Source organism: Podarcis cretensis, assembly GCF_951804945.1.
Source record: "Podarcis cretensis genome assembly, chromosome: 2".
In the NCBI taxonomy this organism is placed as follows: domain Eukaryota; kingdom Metazoa; phylum Chordata; class Lepidosauria; order Squamata; family Lacertidae; genus Podarcis; species Podarcis cretensis.
In genome coordinates, this window is record NC_137171.1 from 14864759 (window position 1) to 14887798 (window position 23040).

General features: G+C 46.4%; 1 protein-coding gene and 1 long non-coding RNA gene across 3 annotated transcripts in view; one reads left to right on the plus strand and one right to left on the minus strand.

Moving 5' to 3' along the window:
• LOC307210505 overlaps positions 1-23040 on the minus strand; it is a 349261-nt gene that overhangs the window by 103705 nt on the left and 222516 nt on the right. The gene's annotated exons all lie outside the window — the stretch shown is intronic.
• The window catches only part of FIGNL2 (fidgetin like 2), a 63959-nt gene that overhangs the window by 21623 nt on the left and 19296 nt on the right, over positions 1-23040 (plus strand). Inside the window, exon 1 of one of the 2 annotated variants that reach the window (XM_079966372.1) lies at positions 1899-2051. The exons of the other annotated variant lie outside the window; for it this stretch is intronic. The gene's annotated coding sequence lies outside the window, so the exon portion shown is untranslated. Of the gene's footprint in view, positions 1-1898; positions 2052-23040 lie in introns of those variants that run through there. 2 annotated transcript variants of the gene reach the window in all.

Genomic DNA, 23040 nt, shown 5'->3' on the forward strand with positions numbered 1-23040 from the left:
TTATGTATGCACCGATACAGTCATTTCCATGCAACCGTTCATGGCTTCTTCCCAGCAGAAAGTGGTACCATAAGCCTCGGCCCAGTATACCTGAAGCAGCATCTCCACCCCCATCGCTCAGCCCAGACACTGAGGTCCAACTGCGAGGGCCTTGTGCTGGTTCCCTCACTGCAAGAAGTGAGATTACAGGGAAGCAGGCTGAGGGCCTTCTCGGTGGTGGCACCCTCCCATCAGATGTCAAGGAAATAAACAACTGTCTGACTTTTAGAAGACATCTGAAGGCAGCCCTGTTTGGGGAAGTTTTTAACGTTTGATGTTTTATCACTTTATTATTATTATTATTATTATTATTATTATTCTGTTGGGAGCCACCCAGAGTGTCTGGGGAAGCCCAGCCAGATGGGCAGGTATAAGTAGATGCTGATGATAATGACAACGACGACGACAACAACAACAACATGAAAGCTTATACCCAGAACAAACTTAGTTGGTCTCTAAGGTGCTACTGGACAATTTTTTAATTTTTTAATTTATTTTGACTGTGTCAGACCAACACTGCTACCTACCTGAATCAATAATAATAATAATAATAATAATAATAATAATACAGTGGTACCTCGGGTTACAGACGCTTCAGGTTACAGATGCTTCAGTTTACAGACTCCGCTAACCCAGAAATAGTACCTCAGGTTAAGAACTTTGCTTCAGAATGAGAACAGAAATCGCGGCGCAGCGGCAGCAGGAGGCCCCATTAGCTAAAGTGGTGCTTCAGGTGAAGAACAGTTTCAGGTTAAGAATGGACCTCCAGAAAGAATTAAGTTCTTAACCCGAGGTACCACTGTAATACATACATACATACATACATACATACATACATACATCTACAGATAGACATTCCTGCAGTTTCTGAGCAAGTGATCACCTAGGAGCCCATTGCATTCATATAAAAGGAGGTCATACCTTTGGGATGAGATCAGCTGGCTTTGGTGCAAGTGCCAGGAGTCCAAAGGTTGGGACTATGTGGTGTCCTGCCCCAAATCCTGCTTCCACACCCACTTCCACATTCACTGCAGCCCCTTTCCTTACCATTTAGAGTAGGGGTCAGTATATGGATCCAGGCCATGGGCTCTGCTCCCAAATGCTCTCACCTACCCGTGATGGGACACATTGACAAGTGGGCAGTGTTCAGAATTAGCCAGGCACATTTTGCGAATAGTGCAGGTCCAGTTGCGACCACGTGGAAATCTCCGGTTGCAAAGTTGGCGACTGGGGAAAGCAAAATGTCACTTAGAGAAGGATATGAAATATTGCCATTGAAGCTTTAGCTTGCATTCGTTTTACAGTGGTACCTCTGGTTGCGAACGGGATCCGTTCCAGAGTCCCGTTTGCAACATGAAAAGAGCGCAACCCGCAGCGGTGCAGCGGCACATGCACGGTTGCGATTCACTGCTTCTGCGCATGCGCGTGATGCCATTTTGCGCTTCTGCGCATGTGCGAGTGGCGAAACCCGGAAGTAACCCTTTCTGGTACTTCCGGGTCACCACGGGCCGTAACCTGAAAGAACGTAACATGAAGCGGACGTAACATGAGGTATGACTGTATTCTGAATTGTTTTATTTGATGTTTTAATGTGCTGTAAACGGCTTTGAGATTTGTTCTTTGAAATATGTAGTATGGAAATGAAATGAACAGCAACAACAACAACAACAAAGTCCACAGCAAAACAAAATGCAACAAACAAAAATGGTGCCTAGACATTCCACTGTGGCGTCCGTATCCCAGGTTTATGGCGCCATTTGGCAATTAGATTATATGTCTATATATGAGTTTCTAACACTGCAGGTAGGTCTGTCACCTGACATCATTATGATGTCATAATGATGATGACATCATTATGATGTCAGGTGACCACTCAAAAGGGGCTTGTTGTCAGTGCTGACAATGAGCCCCGGAAAGGTCATTTGCAGGCCCAGTTTGAATCCAAACTGCACCTGCAGATGGACAACTTCAGAGGGGCTTTCCCTATCAGCGCCAGTCAGCTGATTGGTGCTGTGAGTGACACCCACTTGCCAAGGAACAGTTGGGACAGTGCTTTAAGGCTGATTGCTCCTTTGTAGGTGTGGGGTAGTTGGGAGCAGTTTGGGGAAGACTACCATATTTTTCGCTCAATAAGACACACTTTTCCCCTCCTAAAAAGTAAGGAGACATGTGTGTGCGTCTTATGGAGCAAATGCAGGCTGCGCAGCTATCCCAGAAGCCAGAACAGCAAGAGGGATCACTACGCAGCGAAAGCAGCGATCCCTCTTGCTGTTCTGGCTTCTGGGATAGCCATGCCCAGCCTCTTCAGGGCAGGGGGAGCGCAGAGAGGGAGAGAATGGGACGTCTGGTGCAAGCTAGGTAAAGGTAAAGGTACCCCTGCCCGTACGGGCCAGTCTTGACAGACTCGGGGGTTGTGCGCCCATCTCACTTAAGAGGCCAGGGGCCAGCGCTGTCCGGAGACACTTCCGGGTCACGTGGCCAGCATGACATCGCTGCTCTGGCGAGCCAGAGCCGCACACGGAAACGCCGTTTACCTTCCCGCTGGTAAGCGGTCCCTATTTATCTACTTGCACCCGGAGGTGCTTTCGAACTGCTAGGTTGGCAGGCGCTGGGACCGAGCAGCGGGAGCGCACCCCGCCGCAGGGATTCGAACTGCCGACCTTTCGATCGGCAAGCCCTAGGCGCTGAGGCTTTAGCCCACAGCGCCACCTGCGTCCCCTGGTGCAAGCTAACAACGTCCTAAAAATCACTGCAAACACCCCTCCCCTCCCACATGACCTGGGTTGCTGTGCGTAAGAGGAACCTGGTGGACAAGCAGCGGCAAGGACAGGCCCATCTGCTTCGTTCACCCAAGTCTCTTTTACACATACCAGGTCAAGTCCTCCATCCACGATCTAGTCATGGATGGCAGTGGTCTTCTGAATCATTGTGGCTCTCATGAGTTTCCTCCCATCTTCTTACCATAGTTCTTGATTTCCTCCCAGTATAATGCCTTTGCACCCTCGCTTCCCTCCTCCTGAGATGTAGGCAAAGTGCTCATAAATCCTTCTCTCTCTTTTTTTTTATAAAATTTTTATTGAGTTTTCACATTTTATAAACACAAACACACACACACAGACAAAGACAACACATATAAAATTTCATATCCTTACTTTCCTAACCCCAGTTCTTGACCTCCCCCCACCCCCCCTCATACATCCTAATTCAATTAAATTAGCTCAGCAAGTTCATAGCTCTCATCCTTTACATATTATTATTATATATATATATATATATTTTAAAAAATTCTTAATTCTTATTACTTGGCCAAATTTTACTTATCCAGTTTTCTTATAAATATTAAATCCTTTTCTAAGGTCGACTCGAATTCCTTCCACGAATTTCCCTTTTATCTTAAAAGTAGGTCATAATAATCAAACACAAAGGTCATAAACATATTTTTAAAAATTCTTTCCCCCCCCCCACCCCGGTTTCTGTCCCTTCCCAATGTCCCCATGTCCACAAAAACAGTTTTTAGCCTGGATTCCTCACATCTGAGGCCTTTAAATCTCTGTCAGTCTCTCTCTGCCGATTTTGTTGGTAGCCCTCTTTGTTGGTCCTCGGGTCTCGAAGGAGTTCTAGCTCAGTCTCATCAGATTTTCTTCCATCCAAAATACTTGGTACCAGCTGCTGCGAAAGGTCAGCTAATCCATACTCAAAGAGGAAGCCCCAATCATATTTCTTAATTCTTTTAAATTCAAATATTCCAAGTGTTCCAGGGGCTTCCTCCCTCCTCTTTCGCTCCTCTCACCCCACTGAGTTCTTCCCATGTGTCTCTCATGCCCATGCCTGTACCTGAACTAGGAGACAATCAGGTGAGACTGAGTTCTGCTGAAGCCTCTGCCATTAGCCACACTCTGGAGGAGAAAGTTAGAGGGGTCCTCTTTCTTCCTGAGTTGAGAGCAAATCAGTGGGCAATCCTAGTATTCCTGGTTTTTTTAAGCCAGGGTTGTGTTAATGTCAGGTAAGGCGGTTTGGTGGCCTATTTCTATTTTTTTTAAAAAAAATAGATTTTTATTAATTTCCATTTCTTATGTTAATATTTAAACCTTAGAATAGCTTTGGAAGCGGATATAGGCTGTAGGGTTAGAAGTAGAAAATAGGGTATTTTAAAAGAGTATTATTTGTAAGTGATAAAATGTGAAGCTATTTTAAGTGTGACTAAAAAAAAAAGATGGTTAGAAATTATGATATATGTAAACTGCTAAAGATGAAGTAAAATGAAAATCAGATAGGTGGGACTTGGGGAAGCCCACTTAACAATGTTTAGAAAAATAAGGATATGACAAGAATTTGTTCGTATTGTTTGTCTTTTCTGTTTGTGTTTTTTATTTGTGTTATAAAATGAATAAAAAAATTTGGGGGAAAAATAAAAAAAATCCATTTAATAACATTTATATTTAATGCTAAAGTTGTCCCTAAATTACTATATGGCTGTGAAGTATGGACTACAGCAATATCAGGTAACTTGGATCGCCCACTTCACATGTTTTTGAGATCTCTTTCCGGCGTCCCGAGATGTGTCTCAGGTGCAGCCCTACAACTTGAGTTCGCCCAGCCCTCAATTGAAAAACGAGCATGGAGTCGAGCCATTTCCTATAGCTCCCACCTATTAGCATCGGATGCTCGAATTAGAGGTGGTTTCTCCAACCTGATCCTAAGAGATATTCATAATTCTCCTTGGAAAACTACAATTAATCTCAAATTCCGCTCTCTTCTCAATTTGACCCGCAAAACTGTTTTTAACTTAGAGTGTATTAGCCCGGCGGCCCTACCTTCAATCAAAAAGAAGTTACAGCAACTTGATTTCTCTAACACAGCTTCCCATGCAAGAGGGCCGTGTTCAGGCTTAGCCCTAGCTATTCCACCCCCTGAAGGGATCCCTCTATACTGCTTTACAATTCCTTCGGAGGCTAAGCGAAGGGCCTTTACCTGTGCCCGTCTCAACTGTTTCCCTACAGCAGTTTTGTCGGGTCGCTATTCCAGAGCTCCCATCGCAAATAGAACATGCACCTGCAACAACACGGCTCTGGAGACTATGGAACATGTAATGCTCTTCTGTACCAACTGGACAGATGAAAGATCTCGGTTTCTAATTCCTCTCGTGAACAAGCTTCATCTCCCAATCCAGCCCTGGATAGTGTCCCTTCTTCTGCAGGATTCTGACTGTTGGATCACCGAGATGACAGCTAACTTCCTGCTTAGTGTGATGAAGAGGAAAGCGGCACCAACTCCTTCTTTAACACCACAGCCGTAGTCGATATGCCGCACAATCGAACCTGTTTTTGCATTCTCTGTCACTCGATGTTTTAAATCCCCTGTCACTTTTGTTATCCTCGTATTCGCCTTGGACGATATCTACCTTTACCTCCCCCCCTATTTTATGCTGTTATTTCTATGTATATTATGCTATGGCCACACGGCTAATGCAATAATAAAGTTGTTGTTGTATACATCCTTATTCTTCACATTTATTTTTGCTCGTATGAGCCGATCGACTTCCCTCCCTCCTGCCAAATGGTTTCCCTAATTCATTTCTATATCATAGCATTTCCAAATTACAACTAATTCATTTCCATTTTCATAACTGTTTAAATAAATATAAAAATGTATTCATTGTTGACATTGTAAGTCAACCCTACTAGTGTTGTTAATTGTTTACAATTTTCCTTCAAATATTGCACAAATTTACTTCATCTTTTGGGAAAGCTTGATCACTCTGGTTTTGGATTTTCCCGGTCAGCTTCACCAGTTCTGCATATTCAATCATCTTTGTCTGCCACTCTTCTATTATTGGAAGTTCCTATTGCTTCCATTTTGAGGCTAAAAGAATCCTAGCTGCCGTTGTTGCATACGTAAACAATTTTAAATCTCTCTTCAGAATTTCCTCACCTACTATATCCAATAAAAATGCTTCTGGTATTTTAACAAATGTACTTTTGTACATTTTCTTTAACTCAATACAGTATAAATCTTTTCCCAGTAAGCTTTTACTTTAGTGTAGGTCCACCACATATGGTAGAAATCCCCCTCCTTTTCTTTACATTTCCAACATTCCTTATTTCTAGTCTTAGACTAGTATCCCATGCTTACAGGAGTTAATGGCCACAGGTGGTATAACACCTGCATTACCCAACTGCGTATATTTTGATTTTCTCTCTCTCTCGCGCGCACACACACACACACACACACACCACAGCCATGTACTGTACTGTTGTAAAGGTAAAGGGACCCCTGACCATTAGGTCCAGTTGTGGACGACTCTGGGGTTGAGGCGCTCATCTCACTTTATTGGCCGAGGGAACTGGCATACAGCTTCCGGGTCATGTGGCCAGCATCACTAAGCCGCTTCTGGAGAAACCAGAGCAGCGCACAGAAATGCCGTTTACCTTCCCGCCAGAGCGGTACCTATTTATCTACTTGCACTTTGACGTGCTTTCGAACTGCTAGGTTGGCAGGAGCAGGGACCGAGCAACGGGAGCTCACCCCGTCGCAGGGATTTGAACCGCCGACCTTCCGATCAGCAAGTCCTAGGCTCTGTGGTTTAACCCACAGCGCCACCCGCGTCCCATGTACTGCAGTAGGTGTGCTTAATTCCGATCTACTGCTGTTCTTCGTTGCTATTTGTGTTCAGTCCAGTGGTATACCATCAGCTGCCACTGTGACGTCTGTCAAAACATGGCTGCCTTGGTGCCATGAGCTTCCATGCAAGCCTTGTTTGCTCTTTCGTTTTTTTAACCTCCAGGCTTTGTTATCAGCAGGTTGAGTGGCTCAGATATGTTCATTTTCTCCCTTGGGGATCGAGCCTCTCTCTCTGTGTGTATGCATGTTGTGCGTAAATTCTCCGGAGCCTGGTTGCCATTGGGCAGGAGCCTAAAATGAATGTAAGCTGCTTCTCTGCCTCTTGTATAACAAGCAGAGGATTATTAATTCATTATAATCACATAAGGGGAAGGTTTTAAGATAAATGGAATGATTTCTTTTTTTTTTTGCACCTGTCTAGTTGTTCCTGGATTAGTTTGCCAACATGAGTTCCCTTTTAGAACCAGGCTATCAATATGTTACGTGCTTCGATGTGCCTTCTTAGTCTGGTTTTTTTACTTGGGAAATGGTATGCTTGAAGGCTAGTGTGAATACTGGTGTCTAGGGCTGCCTGATTTCTTATCCAAAACCCCTTTGGAAGGCCATATTGTGAGATCAGTTTCATAATTTTTACCTGGCAATATATCACGAATCATGATTTGTATCAGGGCTGGGTGGTATATCGATATATCGTCCCAAACCAGCTTGAAGTCCATATCATGGTACCGGTTTCAAAAATTTTGAGCTGGCGATATATCGCAAATCATGATGTGTGTGTGTCTGTGTGCTCTGCAAAAATCACAGTGTGGGAAAAGCTGTGAAGCCAGCCAATGTTTCTCTCGATTCCTGCAGCCCCTGTTAATTCTGCTGGCTCAGTTCTCCCTGCATCATGAAGCGGGGGAGCAAATCACAGGAACCAGCGCTGGCCAAATTCATGATACGGGAAAAACCTTGAAGCCAGCCAATACCTCTACACAGTTCCATCCTTATTTCAGACATTGTGATATATTGGTATATTGTGATGTTTAGCTGGTGATATATCACGATGTTGAAAACCAGGTATCACCCAGCCCTACTGTTCGCCTATACATAGTTCTGCCCTTATTTCAGACATTGTGATATGTCAAAATACCATGATGTTTAGATGGTGATATTTCATGATGTTGAAAGCCTAGCCATACTGGTTCCCACATTTCCTTGTCACAATAAACACTGGTGTACAGGTTAACGTATTCTCTGTTTTCCCTGGAACAGCTTCTGATTTAGGTCCTTTCCAGATAATCAGCTCAAATAATGCATAGTTATTACTAATGCATAGTGGGGGAATTGATGTCTCACTTGCTGAGATACTGTTATTTTCCTGATTTCAAGCTGCAGTTTTTGGTGGCTGGGATCGCCTCCCCACCCAGCTAGCATACAGACAGAGAAAGTATATTCTGGAAAGCGATCGCATGAGCCACATTCAAAATCAGCCAGGTGCCAGGCGTGTTTTGCGACTAGTACAGGTCCAATTGTGACCACATGGAAATCTCTGGCTGCTAGGTTGGGGACTGGGGAAAGCAAAATATCGCTTAGAGAAGGATCTGAAATATTTTCCTTGAAGCTTGAATTTCTTTTATTCTGGATTGTTTTATCTGCTGTTTTAATGTATTGTAAAGTGCCTTGAGATTTGTTCGTTAAAATAGCCATGAAATTAAAAGACACCTGCTTCTTGGGAGAAAAGCAATGACAAACCTAGACAGCATCTTAAAAAGCAGAGACCACCTTGCCAACAAAGGTCCGTAAAGTTAAAGCTGTGGTTTCCCCAGTAGTGATGTATGGAAGTGAGAGCCGGACCATAAAGAAGGCTGATTGCGAAGAATTAATGCTTTTGAATTATGGTGCTGGAGGAGACTCTTGAGAGTCCCATGGACAGCAAGAAGATCAAACCTGTCCATTCTTAAGGAATTCAGCCCTGAGTGCTCACTGGAAGGACAGATCCTGAAGCTGAGGCTCCAATACTTTGGCCACCTCATGAGAAGAGAAGACTCCTTGGAAAAGACCTTGATGTTGGGAAAGATGGAGGGCACAAGGAGAAGGGGACGACAGAGGATGAGATGGTTGGACAGTGTTCTCGAAGCTACCAGCATGAGTTTGACCAAACTGCGGGAGGCAGTGGAAGAGAGGAGTGCCTGGTGTGCTCTGGTCCAGGGGGTCACGAAGAGTCGGACACAACTAAATGACCGAACAACAACAACATAGAAATGAAATTAACAACAGCAACACAATTGAAAGAAAATAGTGCCTAGACGTTCCATTGTGGCGACCGTCACCTGGGTTTAAGGTGACATTTGGTGATTAGATTATGCTCCTGAGTGTCTGACATGGGTGGATACTTGTATAAGTGAATCTGGTCTAAAAGCAGAGTACTGTCTTTCACAGCCACCTAGGTTCAGGGGGGTAAGAGTTAACTCCTACCTAAGGCCAGTGCAGCCTGCAAGTCAGGTTCTACAGGTGAGATGGGACTGTTAAATTGGCCGCTCTTCCTTCAAAAGGAGCCTCTGATCCCCTGCGGTAAGGTTGCCAGATGGTCCCTTATATCTTTGAGTAATGTCAGTTATTTTAGAAAGAGTGGCCTTTGCTTCGGAGCACAAAAGCTGTCTAGAATGTTATGTGAGCTTCTCCTTTTCAGAAACCTGCTCTTTATGCTACTCTGGCCAGCCTATTGCCTCAGTTCTTGTGACAGTCACAGAATGTTCGTGCATGCTCCGAATGTTGAGCGAAAGGGCCTGTTGCAGTATATTAATAATAGCAAGCGCAGCAGCTGCCGTGAGGAATTTTGAAGGTCGAGAGGGATGTGTTCAGTTACAGGGTCTAGTAACAAGAGGAACGCCATCATACAACACTCTGGTGCTAGTTCAGTATGACGTTGCTGGAATGCCATTGACAAAGTAGGGTCGTGGAAGGAGCGTTTTTATTTATTTGTAGGGACGCTGGTGGCGCTGTGGTCTAATCCACCTTGGGCTTGCCGATCAGAAGGTTGGCGGTTCGAATCCCTGCAACTGGGTGAGCTCCCGTTGCTCTGTCCCAGCTCCTGCCAACCAGCAGTTTGAAAACACATCAGCGCAAGTAGATAAATAGGTACCGCTGTGGCAGGAAGGTAAATGGCGTTTCTGTGCACTCTGGCTTCCGTCATGGTGTTCCGTTGCGCCAGAAGCGGTTTAGTAATGCTGGGCACATGAATTGGAAAGCTGTCTGTGGACAAACGCTGGCTCCCTCAGCCTGAAAGCGAGATGAGTGCCAGAACCCCATAGTTGCCTTTGACTGGACTTAACCGTCCAGGGATCCTTTACCTTTACTTTTATTTATTTATTTATTTATTTATTTATTTAAAAACACCCCCCCCCTCCATGACTGCTTCTGCCACCGTTATGTCAAAGGCATGCATTCAAATTTATTGTGAGATTTATTTGTGGGAAGGAGCATATCTAAAAGGCCCGGAGCCATTGACAGACAGCACCAGCTAATTCCAGTTTCATCCCCATCCTCCTCACTGCTGAATTCTACCCTGAGACAGAAGAGGAGCAGGAAGCTGATAGGCAGTAGATTGGTTATATGTAAGAAAGCAGTCAGTCAGGGGCTGGCTGAGGGCAGATTGAGGTTGCCCCAGTTGCCTTAGTGGACCAGCCTCCATTTGGGTTTAATATAAGCCAGTCTTTCCTTTTGGTTAGATAAACCTTTTTCGCAGGTAGGAATAGTCATTAAATCGTTTGTAGGAAGGTCTGTTGTTCTTGATCAGGGGTCAGCAAACTTTTTCAGCAGGGGGCCGGTCCACTGTCCCTCAGACCTTATGGGGGGCCAGAGTATATTTTTGGGGGGGAAATGAACGAATTCCTATGCCCCACAAATAACCCAGAGATGCATTTTAAATAAAAGCACACATTCTACTCATGTAAAAACACACTGATACCCGGACCCTCTGCGGGCCGGATTTAAAAGGCGATTGGGCCGGATCTGGCCCCCAGGCCTTAGTTTGCCTACCCATGTTCTTGATGGTTGGCATTTTTCTCATTCTTTAGCTTTCTTTCTCTTGGGCGCAAGCAGCCTGCGGTTCTCTCTACTCCCATCTGTTTCCCTCCTTCCCTCTCCGGTCTTTGGCTGTCCACTTCCCATGAAAAATGCCCAGAGTTCTTGGTTCAGTGTTTACCTCGGGAAGTGTTCCCTTTGTTCTTGTTCAGGCCCCCGATGTGCTTTTGCCCAGCTACACAAGATGTTTTCATTATTTCCTCCTGGAAATAAAGAAGAACCGTCCCTTTCTTCCCCCTTTGTGAAAAGCAAAGAGGCCGACTCAGCCAAAAAGAGGTGTCTGTCGTCCTTGCGGAGAGATTGGATCGGTTAGTTCACTTCCCTGCGCTGCCCATGCTGTGGAACGCAGCATGTCCCTCCTCTGTCATTGTGTTTGCCAGCTGCAAAATGAGAGCTGCCAGGGTAGCTGTGTTAGACCGCAAAGGGCAATTCTGTGCTACAAGTTTTTTGGTTCTATTAAGCTGTCACAGCTTCCCTTCAAAATTCACCAGGTGCATTTTGCACGTGGCTATCGGCCATTGGCGACCAAGTGAAGATGCCCGGGCCTAAGGATGGCGCCTGACGTCTCCATCTGGAGGTGCATGCCTGGCAATCATTGGATCTCACCTGTTTTTGCACACTAACCGCACATCCTGTAGAATTCTATGCATGATATTTTGTCTGCACAGTCAGAATGGATTTCAGGAACCAAAAAGGTGTATTGAAAACTATTGAAACTCAACATTCCTATTTGGTGGCTGTAAAGGTAATGGGACCCCTGACCATTAGGTCCAGTCGCGGACGACTCTGGGGTTGCGGCACTCATCTCGCTTTCTTGGCCGAGGGAGCCGGCGTACAGCTTCTGGGTCATGTGGTCAGCATGACTAAGCTGCTTCTGGCAAACCAGAGCAGTGCATGGAAACACCGTTTACCTTCCCGCCGGAACAGTACCTATTTATCTACTTGCACTTTGACGTGCTTTCAAACTGCTAGGTTGGCAGGAGCTGGGACCGAGCAACAGGAGCTCACCCCGTCACTGGGATTCAAACCACCAACCTTCTAATCGGCAAGTCCTAGGCTCTGGGGTTTAACCCACAGCTCCACCCGCCTCCCTTTTGGTGACTGTGACCCTGGTTTAAAGAGACATCTGGCACCTAGCTTATATATATCTGAGTTTCTATAAAACTGCCGGAGGATGGTGGCTTAGGGAGTGGTACAGATCACCAGGCCCTCTCAGAGAAGTCCCACTGGAAGAGGGAATTACTACAAAAACATCTTACATTCATTGGATGAAGCACAAGAAGAACAAAAACGTCAGCTGCTAGATAAATCTTTGCAAAGGAAGCCCTTTGCTCTTTGACTGCTGTCCCCTGCAATCTCCATTTCAGACTTTAGGAATCCTTGGCTTTAAACTATCTGTACGGAGCAAATCTGCATTATTTGCCATGCATTATTTTAATAAGTTTTGTCACCAGGGGTTGCACAGTTTGTTGATGAAGAGTCTTGATGGAGGAAATACAGTAAGCCGTTGAAAGTTATCTTTGCCATGTGTGCTCTCTCATTTCAGTGCTAACACACAGCATTTATACACTAATACAGAAATGGGGAACTTCTTAGTTCCCATAAGCTCTAGCCAGCATGGCCAGTAGTCAGAGATGCCCAACAAAATCTGGAGAGCTACAGGTTTTCTATTCAACCACGCTGTGTTTGGAGACTTTTTTTTTTGCTCCATTTTTTTAAAAAAGGAAAATTTCTGTTTGAAGACCATCCAAACAGTGGGTGTTTCCCCCAACAATTTCAAATGCAAGTTTGCAGGTGTGCAAAGTGGGCATTCTATGGGGCCAAACATGGCAAGATAAAACACATGGTAGGATCTAGCAGGGCTAGAGCGAGAAGCCTTTGGTTCTGCCTGCGGCTGCAGTCAAAACTAAAGCTTGGAATGTCTTTTTTGGGATTGAAGCATCCGCAGGCTCCAGGTTAGCCCTGCCTGCCCAGGTTGGCTACTGGATCCTCCTGGACAGGAATGGGGGGAGGGGGAGAGAGAGAAAAAGCCTCGTTGTTGCCGTAGTTCCCAGGATGATGCAGCAAAGAGGCATCCGTTGCGATCCATTGAAAGAGCTGCACCCAAAATACCCCATTTGCGTCATTTCTGCTGGCTGCTGCTGAGTGGATTCTGCTGCCTGTTGCGTCCAGCTGCCTGCCGTTCTGATGGGTGAATCGGACTGCTTCTCTGAGGTAGGGCTTCCCCTTCAGCAGCGGAAGCTCATTGAGCTGGGGAGACCTAGAATCATAGAATCATAGAATCATAGAGTTGGAAGAGACCACAAGGGCCATCGAGTCCAACCCCCTGCCAAGCAGGAAACACCATCAGAGCACTCCTGACATATGGTTGTCAAGCCTCTGCTTAAAGACCTCCAAAGAAGGAGACTCCACCACACTCCTTGGCAGCAAATTCCACTGTCGAACAGCTCTTACTGTCAGGAAGTTCTTCCTAATGTTTAGGTGGAATCTTCTTTCTTGTAGTTTGGATCCATTGCTCCGTGTCCGCTTCTCTGGAGCAGCAGAAAACAACCTTTCTCCCTCCTCTATGTGACATCCTTTTATATATTTGAACATGGCTATCATATCACCCCTTAACCTCCTCTTCTCCAGGCTAAACATGCCCAGCTCCCTTAGCCGTTCCTCATAAGGCATCGTTTCCAGGCCTTTGACCATTTTGGTTGCCCTCCTCTGGACACGTTCCAGTTTGTCAGTGTCCTTCTTGAACTGTGGTGCCCAGAACTGGACACAGTACTCCAGGTGGAGTACCTGGGTGGAGTGATACCGCCTTCCACTCTGTCCAACTCCCGTTGAGCATGGGCATTGTTGTGGAATTGCTCTCTTATTTCCTAACCGAATAAAAATGATTTGGCGGCCAGCCCACTTATTAGTAGGTTCTTTCTCCTCCCCTGATAACTATTAAAACTTGCTCTGCTGCAGCACCCTAGACCAGCCTCCAGAGTGCACAGGTACAGAACCTACAAGAGTCTCTATTTTCCATGGACAGTCCCAGATTTACAGCAGCTATCTCAGTTTCTGAGTTGATTTCGGAATGTTTCGCTTTTCCTTAGGACGCCCCTCTTTTCATTGGAGAAATGTTTGGGGCTATGCAGGTGTTCGGTGACAGACAAATTGGTGTGGAAATTGTTCTCTGCCATAACAAAGTCCGAAAGCCACCGTTTTGGGCCCACAAGAGCTCTGCAGTCCCCTTACGAACTGCTTTAGTCCATAATCTTGTGTGGGCGTGCTCACCACAAGGCAATTCACCTCTGGGTCGGCCGTAAATATTTTGCTCATAGGTAAAGAGGTAAGGGACGCGGGTGGTGCTGTGGGTTAAACCACAGAGCCTAGAACTTGCCGATCAGAAGGTCGGCGGTTCGAATCCCTGCGATGGGGTGAGCTCCCGTTGCTCGGTCCCTGCACGTCAAAGTGCAAGTAGGTAAATAGGTGCCGCTCCGTCGGGAAGGTAAACGGCGTTTCCATGCGCTGCTCTGGTTCACCAGAAGCGGCTTTGTCATGCTGGCCACATGACTCGGAAGCTGTACACCGGCTCCCTCGGCCAGTAAAGCGAGATGAGCGCCGCAACCCCAGAGTCATCCGCGACTGGACCTAATGGTCAGAGGTCCCTTTACCTTTAAAGAGCTTGTGGGTTTTCCTAAGTTGTGATCCCTGTGATATTGCTTTTGTGGGGGTTACATTTGGATTCATAGGCAGTGCTGGATACCACTGAGGTGTTTGGTGCCTGTAGCAGTAAAATATCAGGTATTGGGTCTAGGAAATCCCACCTTTGCTATAACCACTTTGTATAGCTATGGGCCTTGCCCTTTTTGCCTCGGTTTCCCATCTGCAGCACAGGAATAGCAGTGCCCTACATCATTTGTTCTCAAACTTTGCCTAAGAATCAACTTTTCCTCTCCAGGTCAGTGGGCTGCATTCTCTTACCATCTCCAGCTCATGTTCACAGATGGTTCCTATTAGTTTCCTTAAAAGCTGTGAGGCCCCTTAGTGGCAGTGGGAGGCCAGATGTAAGTATTCCCTGTTAGCAACTCCCAGGCACATTTTCATTATTTTCATTTCATTATTCATTCATATATATATATATATATATGGCGAGATGCCTGCAGAATGTCCCGGTTGGAGGGCTCCCACCAATAACTTTGTAGAACCATAACGATAGAATGATTGTGTTTTTGAAATTAATTAGGATGTTCAAAGGCTTCCTCTAAAGGAGAAAACCCAGAAGGGAGAAATTCTTACAATAAATACCGTATTTTTCGCCCTATAGGACGCACTTTTCCCCCTCCAAAAATGAAGGGGAAATGTGTGTGCGTCCTATGGGGCGAATGCAGGCTTCAGGAAGCTCTGCGCAACCCTCGGGAGACCGGCGCAACTTTGCGCCGGTCTCCCGAGGGTTGCGCAGAGCTGCCTGCAGTCCCGGGCTTCGCGGGGGGAAATAATTTTTTTTCATTATTTCCCACCCCCCCCAAAAAACAACAACAACAAGGTGCGCCCTATGGGGTGAAAAATACGGTATATGGGAGTTTTCCCCACAACAAAAACGGGCTGAGAGGACAAATAGGGGTTTCTATCCGCAACTGCTAGCGCTTCTGTGAAGAGATGCGCTTCATGCTATCCAAGAACTCACTGTCTAAAAAGATCCTGGTGATCCCATTTTAAAGGCTTGTCTGAGCGTGCCAGAACCATTTGCGCTGAATTACGGAGACCCCTGCTTTTTATAGATCTGTGGAATCTGAGTGCACCCATTGATAAACAGGAGTGGAAATTTGATCTGCTCTGGCCTGCTTGTCTCCCTGCCTTGATCTGCCACCTTCCTGACAGGGATTCCCTGCCAAAGCCTTCGTTTTAGCTTTCTAAATAGCTACTTGTCAGCTGAGCTCTGGCAGGCAAAGGCTTAGCTTCTACCCCAGTAACAGATTATCTGGAGATCAAGGCTCACATTTTGCTACATTCTCCTGTGCAAGAAAGGCAAGAGTTGGGAGTCAATGGCTTGCAAAGTTATTGTATGCCCCGGGAGAAGAAATTGCTGCATAATGTGCAGTTGAGTTTTTTCTTCTTCCTTTTTTTTTTTTTTTTTTAGAAAAGCTTACCTGTTTTGTTACTTGTTTCTTCTCCCCTGCATTTGCAGATGAGACAGAAATCTTGCAAAATGCATGAAATCAGATAAAGAGATTCCTAGGCAGCTGTTAATAGGACGGCAGTTAAATTTTATTGCTGGGCGCACCATTTTGTGTTATTACATTCAGAAACCCTGAAAATTCCATTTGTAGTCTCCCCCCCCCCGAGATTTTCTACCTTCGTGGATCATTTCCCACATCTGACACAGAATTCCTGCAGGTTCTAGGCTCCACACAGATCAAGTGTAGAATTGGCTTCAACTACCGCTGTGTGTGAACTAGTGAACCCTAGAACATGCACAACATGTTTGCAAAATAGGTTTGCTCATTTGCCAAGAGAGATCGCTAGTGATAGATCAGTCATGGTAAGCCAGCTCGTCAACCATTGCTCAGAGTTCCCTGGAACGACGACTTAGAAGCAGTTTTCCAGTTGTTCTTTCCAAGGAAGGGAGGAAAAGAGAGAGAGAGAAATGGAATGCCCTTCACTAAGCAACTAGAATTCCTCTCCGATTTGCCCACCGAGTCCCTGCCTCTTCTCCTATCTCCTCATATTCACATAACCATCACTCTTGTATTTCTTAGTTCTATCCATTGGTTGTCAGTATCCTAGATTAACCATCAGGTTATCGTTATCATAACCCTGCACTGTCTCAAGAGATGGTGCATATGATGGGGTACTGGCAAACCACCAGGAACGACACAAGCAGAAGAGCAAGAGGGATTGCTGCGCAGCGAAAGCAACGATCCCTCTTGCTGTTCTGGCTTCTGGGATAGCTGTGCAGCCTGCATTTGCTCCATAAGACGCACACACATTTCCCCTTACATTTTATGAGGGGGGAAAGTGTGTCTTATAGAGCGAAAAATATGGTAGATAGATGACCTGGTCTGGGAGGGGCTGCAGGTTTGTAATCTGGGAGTTCTCCTGGATCCCAATTTGTTAGCTTAGCCTCAAGTGGCTTCAGGAGTGTTTGTGTCCGTCTTAGGCTGATTCATCAGTGATGACCATTCCTGGGCTGGGATAGCCTAGGTGGAGCTGCCCTTGAAGATAGTCTGCAGTCTGTAGCTAGGGCAGAATGCATCTGCTAGGCTGATAAGGGGCACAGTCCTATGGGACCATGTGTCACCGGTCCTGAAAGCACAGCACTAGCTGCCAGTGAGCTTCTGGGCCAAATTTAAGGTGTTTGTACTAGTGTATAAAGCCCTAAATGACTTGGGACCCAAGAGCAACTTCCCCAATATCAGCTATCTCAGACCCTTCAATCAGCAGATGAGGCCTTGTTGGTGGTGGTGCCACAGGGCGCTGCCTGCTTGACATTGACCAGTGAACAGGGCCTTTTCAGTGGTGGTTCCCCATTTGTGGAAGGATCTCTCTGAGGGAAAGTGTGCACATCTGTCTCCCTCATTACTGACTTGCAGGAGGAAGTTGAAAATATTTGTGTTCACCCAGGCGTTTGATGGCTGAAAGATGCTGTTTCTGGCAACCCTAAAATCACTGGCTGAATGAGTCTTAGCTCTCTTTGCAGCACGGTTTTAGAATGCTTATTTAAAAAGAATAATAACATGGTTTAGATCAGGGGTCAGCAACCTTTTTCAGCTGTGGGCTGGTCCACCATCCCTCAGACCATGTGGTGGGCCGGACTATATTTTGAAAAAAAATATGAACGAATTCCTATGCCCCACAAATAACCCAGAGATGCATTTTAAATAAAAGGACACATTCTACTCATGTAAAAACACCAGGAAGGCCCCACAAATAACCCAGAGATGCATTTTAAATAAAAGGACACATTTTACTCTAAAAAAGCCAATGCAATTCTGGGCTGCATCAATAGGAGTATAGCATCTAGATCAAGGGAAGTAATAGTGCCACTGTATTCTGCTCTGGTCAGACCTCACCTGGAGTACTGTGTCCAGTTCTGGGCACCACAGTTCAAGAAGGACACTGACAAACTGGAACGTGTCCAGAGGAGGGCAACCAAAATGGTCAAAGGCCTGGAAACGATGCCTTATGAGGAACGGCTAAGGGAGCTGGGCATGTTTAGCCTGAAGAAGAGGAGGTTAAGGGGTGATATGATAGCCATGTTCAAATATATAAAAGGATGTCACATAGAGGAGGGAGAAAGGTTGTTTTCTGCTGCTCCGGAGAAGCGGACACGGGGCAATGGATCCAAACTACAAGAAAGAAGATTCCACCTAAACATTAGGAAGAACTTCCTGACAGTAAGAGCTGTTCGACAGTGGAATTTGCTGCCAAGGAGTGTGGTGGAGTCTCCTTCTTTGGAGGTCTTTAAGCAGAGGCTTGACAACCATATGTCAGGAGTGCTCTGATAGTGTTTCCTGCTTGGCAGGGGGTTGGACTTGATGGCCCTGGTGGTCTCTTCCAACTCTATGATTCTATGATTCTACTCATGTAAAAACACCAGGCAGGCCCCACAAATAACCCAGAGATGCATTTTAAATAAAAGGACACATTCTACTCATGTAAAAACACGCTGATTCCCAGACTGTCTGCAGGCTGGATTGAGAAGGCCTTAGGTTGCCTACCCCTGGTTTAGATCATTGATCTGTCTGCTGTCCTGGGTGGCTTCAGGAGCTGGAGGAGGGATATAAATTGAATGGGGAAAAAATAAACGCTGAACACATGATAGTTGCCAGGTGTCAGGACAGAGGTGAGCTGGGTCATTTTGCAAAATAGGCATCACCTCTTTGGCTGCCTGGGAAGCCTCCGAATACTAAACATGCACACAAAAGGTTTTTGGGAACTACAACATTGGTCAGGTAAACAAGGTAGCAACATACAGCAGATTTTCAAACTCTGCTTTTTGAGCTCGGCGTGAAGGGAACCCTGGAAGGATACCATGCTGTCCACTATCAATCTTTCCCCCCTGTAACGTGTAGTCACAGAGGTGTATTGTGGTGGGATGCTAGGTTCTGATGAAGCGACACTGGCACTCTCCAAGAATGCACCCTAAATCATTTTAGAGGTTCCTTGGCAAACAGGGTCAAACAGAAAATGCTCTTTAAAGGTGTTGTTGTTTAGTCGTTTAGTCGTGTCCGACTCTTCGTGACCCCCTGGACCAGACCACGCCAGGCACTCCTGTCTTCCACTGCCTCCCGCAGTTTAGTCAAACTCATGCTGGTGGCTTCGAGAACACTGTCCAACCATCTCGTCCTCTGTCGTCCCCTTCTCCTTGTGCCCTCCATCTTTCCCAACATCAGGGTCTTTTCCAGGGAGTCTTCTCTTCTCATGAGGTGGCCAAAGTATTGGAGCCTCAGCTTCAGGATCTGTCCTTCCAGTGAGCACGCAGGGCTGATTTCCCTAAGAATGGATAGGTTTGATCTTCTTGCTGTCCATGGGACTCTCAAGAGTCTCCTCCAGCACCATAATTCAAAGGCATCAATTCTTCCACGATTAGCCTTCTTTATGGTCCAGCTCTCACTTCCATACATCACTACTGGGAAAACCATGGCTTTAACTATACGGACCTTTGTTGGCAAGGTGATGTCTCTGCTTTTTAGGATGCTGTCTGGGTTTGTCATTGCTTTTCTCCCAAGAAGCAGGCGTCTTTTAATTTCGTGGCTGCTGTCACCATCTGCAGTGATCATGGAGCCAAAGCGTAAAAAACATTGCTTTCAGGAATTCAGCATGCCAGCAAACGAAGAAAGCCAAACTGTGCTATCCTTTCCCCACATTGCATTTCCTTCCTCTTAGTGTGTGCCCAGCCCTTACTTCATTTTTTTTTTCCAGGGTGATGGGGCTTCTGCCAAATTAGCTGCTTCTCCTTATCCTAGAGAGTGTCCCAAGATCTGCCAACAGACCAAGTGTACCTTGCCCTCTCCCTCCTCTTTGCATTTGGCCGAGATTATCCGCTGTCAGTCTTGACAGATGGGTGATGCTCAGCTGCTGGCCACGTACAAATGGATACATATTAATTTTTCAGTTGCTGGACAGAGAGCAAAACAGCACAGATGGGAAATGGCCTATTGGTCAGTGTGATGCCCAGCTGCTCTGCCCTTGATATATGAGTGGACAGAGGCTGGACATTAGAGAGCCACAGGGCTTGTGGAAACAAAACCGGGTGAAGGGGGGGGGAGAGAAAGTGTGTGTGTGTATCTGTGTCTGTGTGGGGGAGAGAGAGAGAGTAAGCGTTGAAACCTGATTCCAGGCAGGGGCTGTTCCAGAGGGTGGGGGCAGAATAGGGGCACCACTGAAGTTCGCCTCAATCCTTTTAACATATGTACATTGACCCTGCTTTGATTGCAAAACCATCCTTTCCTTTTGTCAACAAAAGTCACGAGTGTGTGCATTGTCTACTGGGGGGGGGGGGACAGCAGCAGTCCAGATCGTTTCATTTTTAACCTCTGTCCCAGCAGCCAGGAGTCTTGGGATTTTTTTAAAAAAAATAAGTACCCGCCTTTCCAGCACAGCAATAACTCTGCATTCTTTGATGGTTTGTTTGTTTGGGTGTGGGTCTATGGCTTGGATCGAGTCAGTGGGAATGATGTTGTCGTTTTAGGGAATGCCTGGCCTCCTGGGTGGACATTGCAGGGCATAATTGGAAGCGCAGGATGTCCCCCTGGGGAAAGGAAATAGGCAAGTACCGTTTTCTTCCAGGGACACTCCCCACGCTGGAAGCAGAGAGGTGGCTTTGCAGACTCTGTATCCAGAGATGGCCCTACCTATCTCACATCTGCGCCTTAGAAAGAAGGACCAGCATGATCTTAAATCCCCAGCTTTTTCCAGTCTATTGTCTCAGCCTCTAAAATCAGCGCTGCGTTGGGTGTGCCCTTATGAAATCTTGGGACGGGCATTAAGACCATCTAGTGGGCTGGTTCACTCTGTGGAGATCGCTCCATGGCCGGATTGTGTCTGCGTGGCCGCCATGGATGCGAGTCCCCACTCAGTGCTGCGCCGGTTTAGTGCAGCGTGCAGGGACTCGTCGAGCGGGCGGCTAGGTTTGGGGGCGGCTTGTGGGCCGTTTAAACGACCCCCATGGGCTGCTTGTGGCTCATGGGCCGCAGGTTGCCGACCCCTGATCTAGTGAAACCATTTGTTGTTCGGTGGCATACCTTATGACCATTGGCATAGTGTGGGTTGCTGGTGCCCAGGGCTGCACATAGAGGGGTGGATGGGAGGCATGGAAACGGATGCAGTCCACATGCACATTCAACTGCCCCTAACAACATCCACATCACCCAGGAGATTGCAGCCACAAAAATAAGAAAAGAAGAGTCGTTCCATTGTCTGGAGAAACCACTTCCTGTTCACATGGAAAAGCTGTTTTAAACAGAGCCCAGCGATAGACGCACACAGCTGAATTGAGGCAGCACCAGGTGTTTGAATTTCACACCCCTAACATTTTGCGCCTGGGGCAACCGCCACTGCGCCCCCCCCCCACGCCACTGCTTATGTCCGTATTCTGTCACAGCATCTTTCTTTGCAGTCAGCATATAGGAGAGGGGGGTCAGCAGCTGATTGCTCTCGGGCCAAATTTTGCCCCCTTTTCCATAGGAAAGCAGGACACGGATAGCCCAGCAATTGTGGCTGCTATATTGACTAACACTGTGGTTCTGGTATGGGTGTTGCAGCTTCTAAGCAGGCAGGTCTTCCCCAGTCAAATTAGTTGCTTTCAAAGAACTGCAAATCGCTTTGGCACGACTGGAACGAGGAAGTCTATCCAAAGTAAAGCAGCTACACTGCATATATACTCTGTGATTCTGTGATGTGATCCTGGATATAAAAGAACCAGTTACATGTCTATTGGATAGGATGGAAAATTCCACGTCAGTGGGAAAGATACCACAGAGATAATACTTTGCCTGACATCCTATCTCCAGTTATGACACTGATGTCTCAAGAGGGATTTCCCCAATCTGCTTCCTTGTGTAGTTCCTGGACTCTTGATTTAAGATGTGACGATATGAACATCTCTGGGTGTTTTTGTTTTTTTTAGGGTACTTCAAGTTTATTATGGAACGGGTGTAGCTCTTGCACGCAAGGCCTTTGCATCATCCACACAATGTTGCCATCAAAATGTCAGCCTCTGCTACTTCTGCGTTTAATCTGGATTTCCCTTTATTGCAGAAAAGTCCATGGAGCATCTATAATAGGTTACACAATCTGTGGTCACTGCTGGTGTAGGAACTTGTTGGCACATTTTGGGGGCTCAGCCATTTGTCGCATGTGTGACGTTTTAGCGTGTGGTACCAGTACTTTAATGGGACGCGGGTGGCACTGTGGGTTAAACCACAGAGCCTAGGGCTTGCCGATTGGAAGGTCGGCAGTTCGAATCCCTATAACAGGGTGAGCTCCCGTTGTTCGGTCCCTGCTCCTGCCAACCTAGCAGTTCAAAAGCATGAAGTGCAAACAGATAAATAGGTACCACTCAGGTGGGAAGGTAAATGGTGTTTCCGTGCGCTGCTCTGGTTCGCCAGAAGCAGCTTAGTCATGCTAGCCACATGACCCGGAAGCGTCGCAACCCCAGAGTCGTCTGTGACTAGACCTAACGGTCAGGGGTCCCCTTTACCTTTTTACCAGTACTTTAGTCCACTCCTCACCTGAGCACCATCTGGCTGTTTTGATTCTGGTGGCCCCCATTGAGTCTTTAGAATGTTACGCTTCTGGGTTTGTTTCTGTCCAAATTCTAGAAGGCAGCTTGATGCTATGGATCTTGGATAGGTAGTTAAAGCTGCAGTCAAAATGCTATAGTTACAGTTTGGAGAGCCTGCTTGGTGTAGAGCTTAGAGCAGGCTTTCTCGGCCCTCCAGATGTTTTTGGCCTACAACTCCCATGATCCCTAGCTAGCAGGACCAGTGGTCAGGGATGTTGGGAATTGTAGCCTCAAAACATCTGGAGGTTGAGGAAGCTTGGCTTAAAGTGTTAGACTGGGACCTTGGAGACTAAGGTATAAGCTCTCGGGGTGACCTTGGGCCAGTTTGCTATGCCCCCGTTACCCTACCTCGTAGGATTGTTGTAAGGATAAAATGGAAGGAAGAGCCATATGTGCAGCCTTGGAGGAAAGCTAGGGTAGAAAAGTTAGCTAAAATTGTCACTCTGTGTTTAGAGGCATTGTGGAATCTGTGGTTGAAGACGGGAGAGGGCACATCAATTCCAGGAAATACTCATATTGATTTCTAATTGCCTTTTTATTGTTTCTTTTAT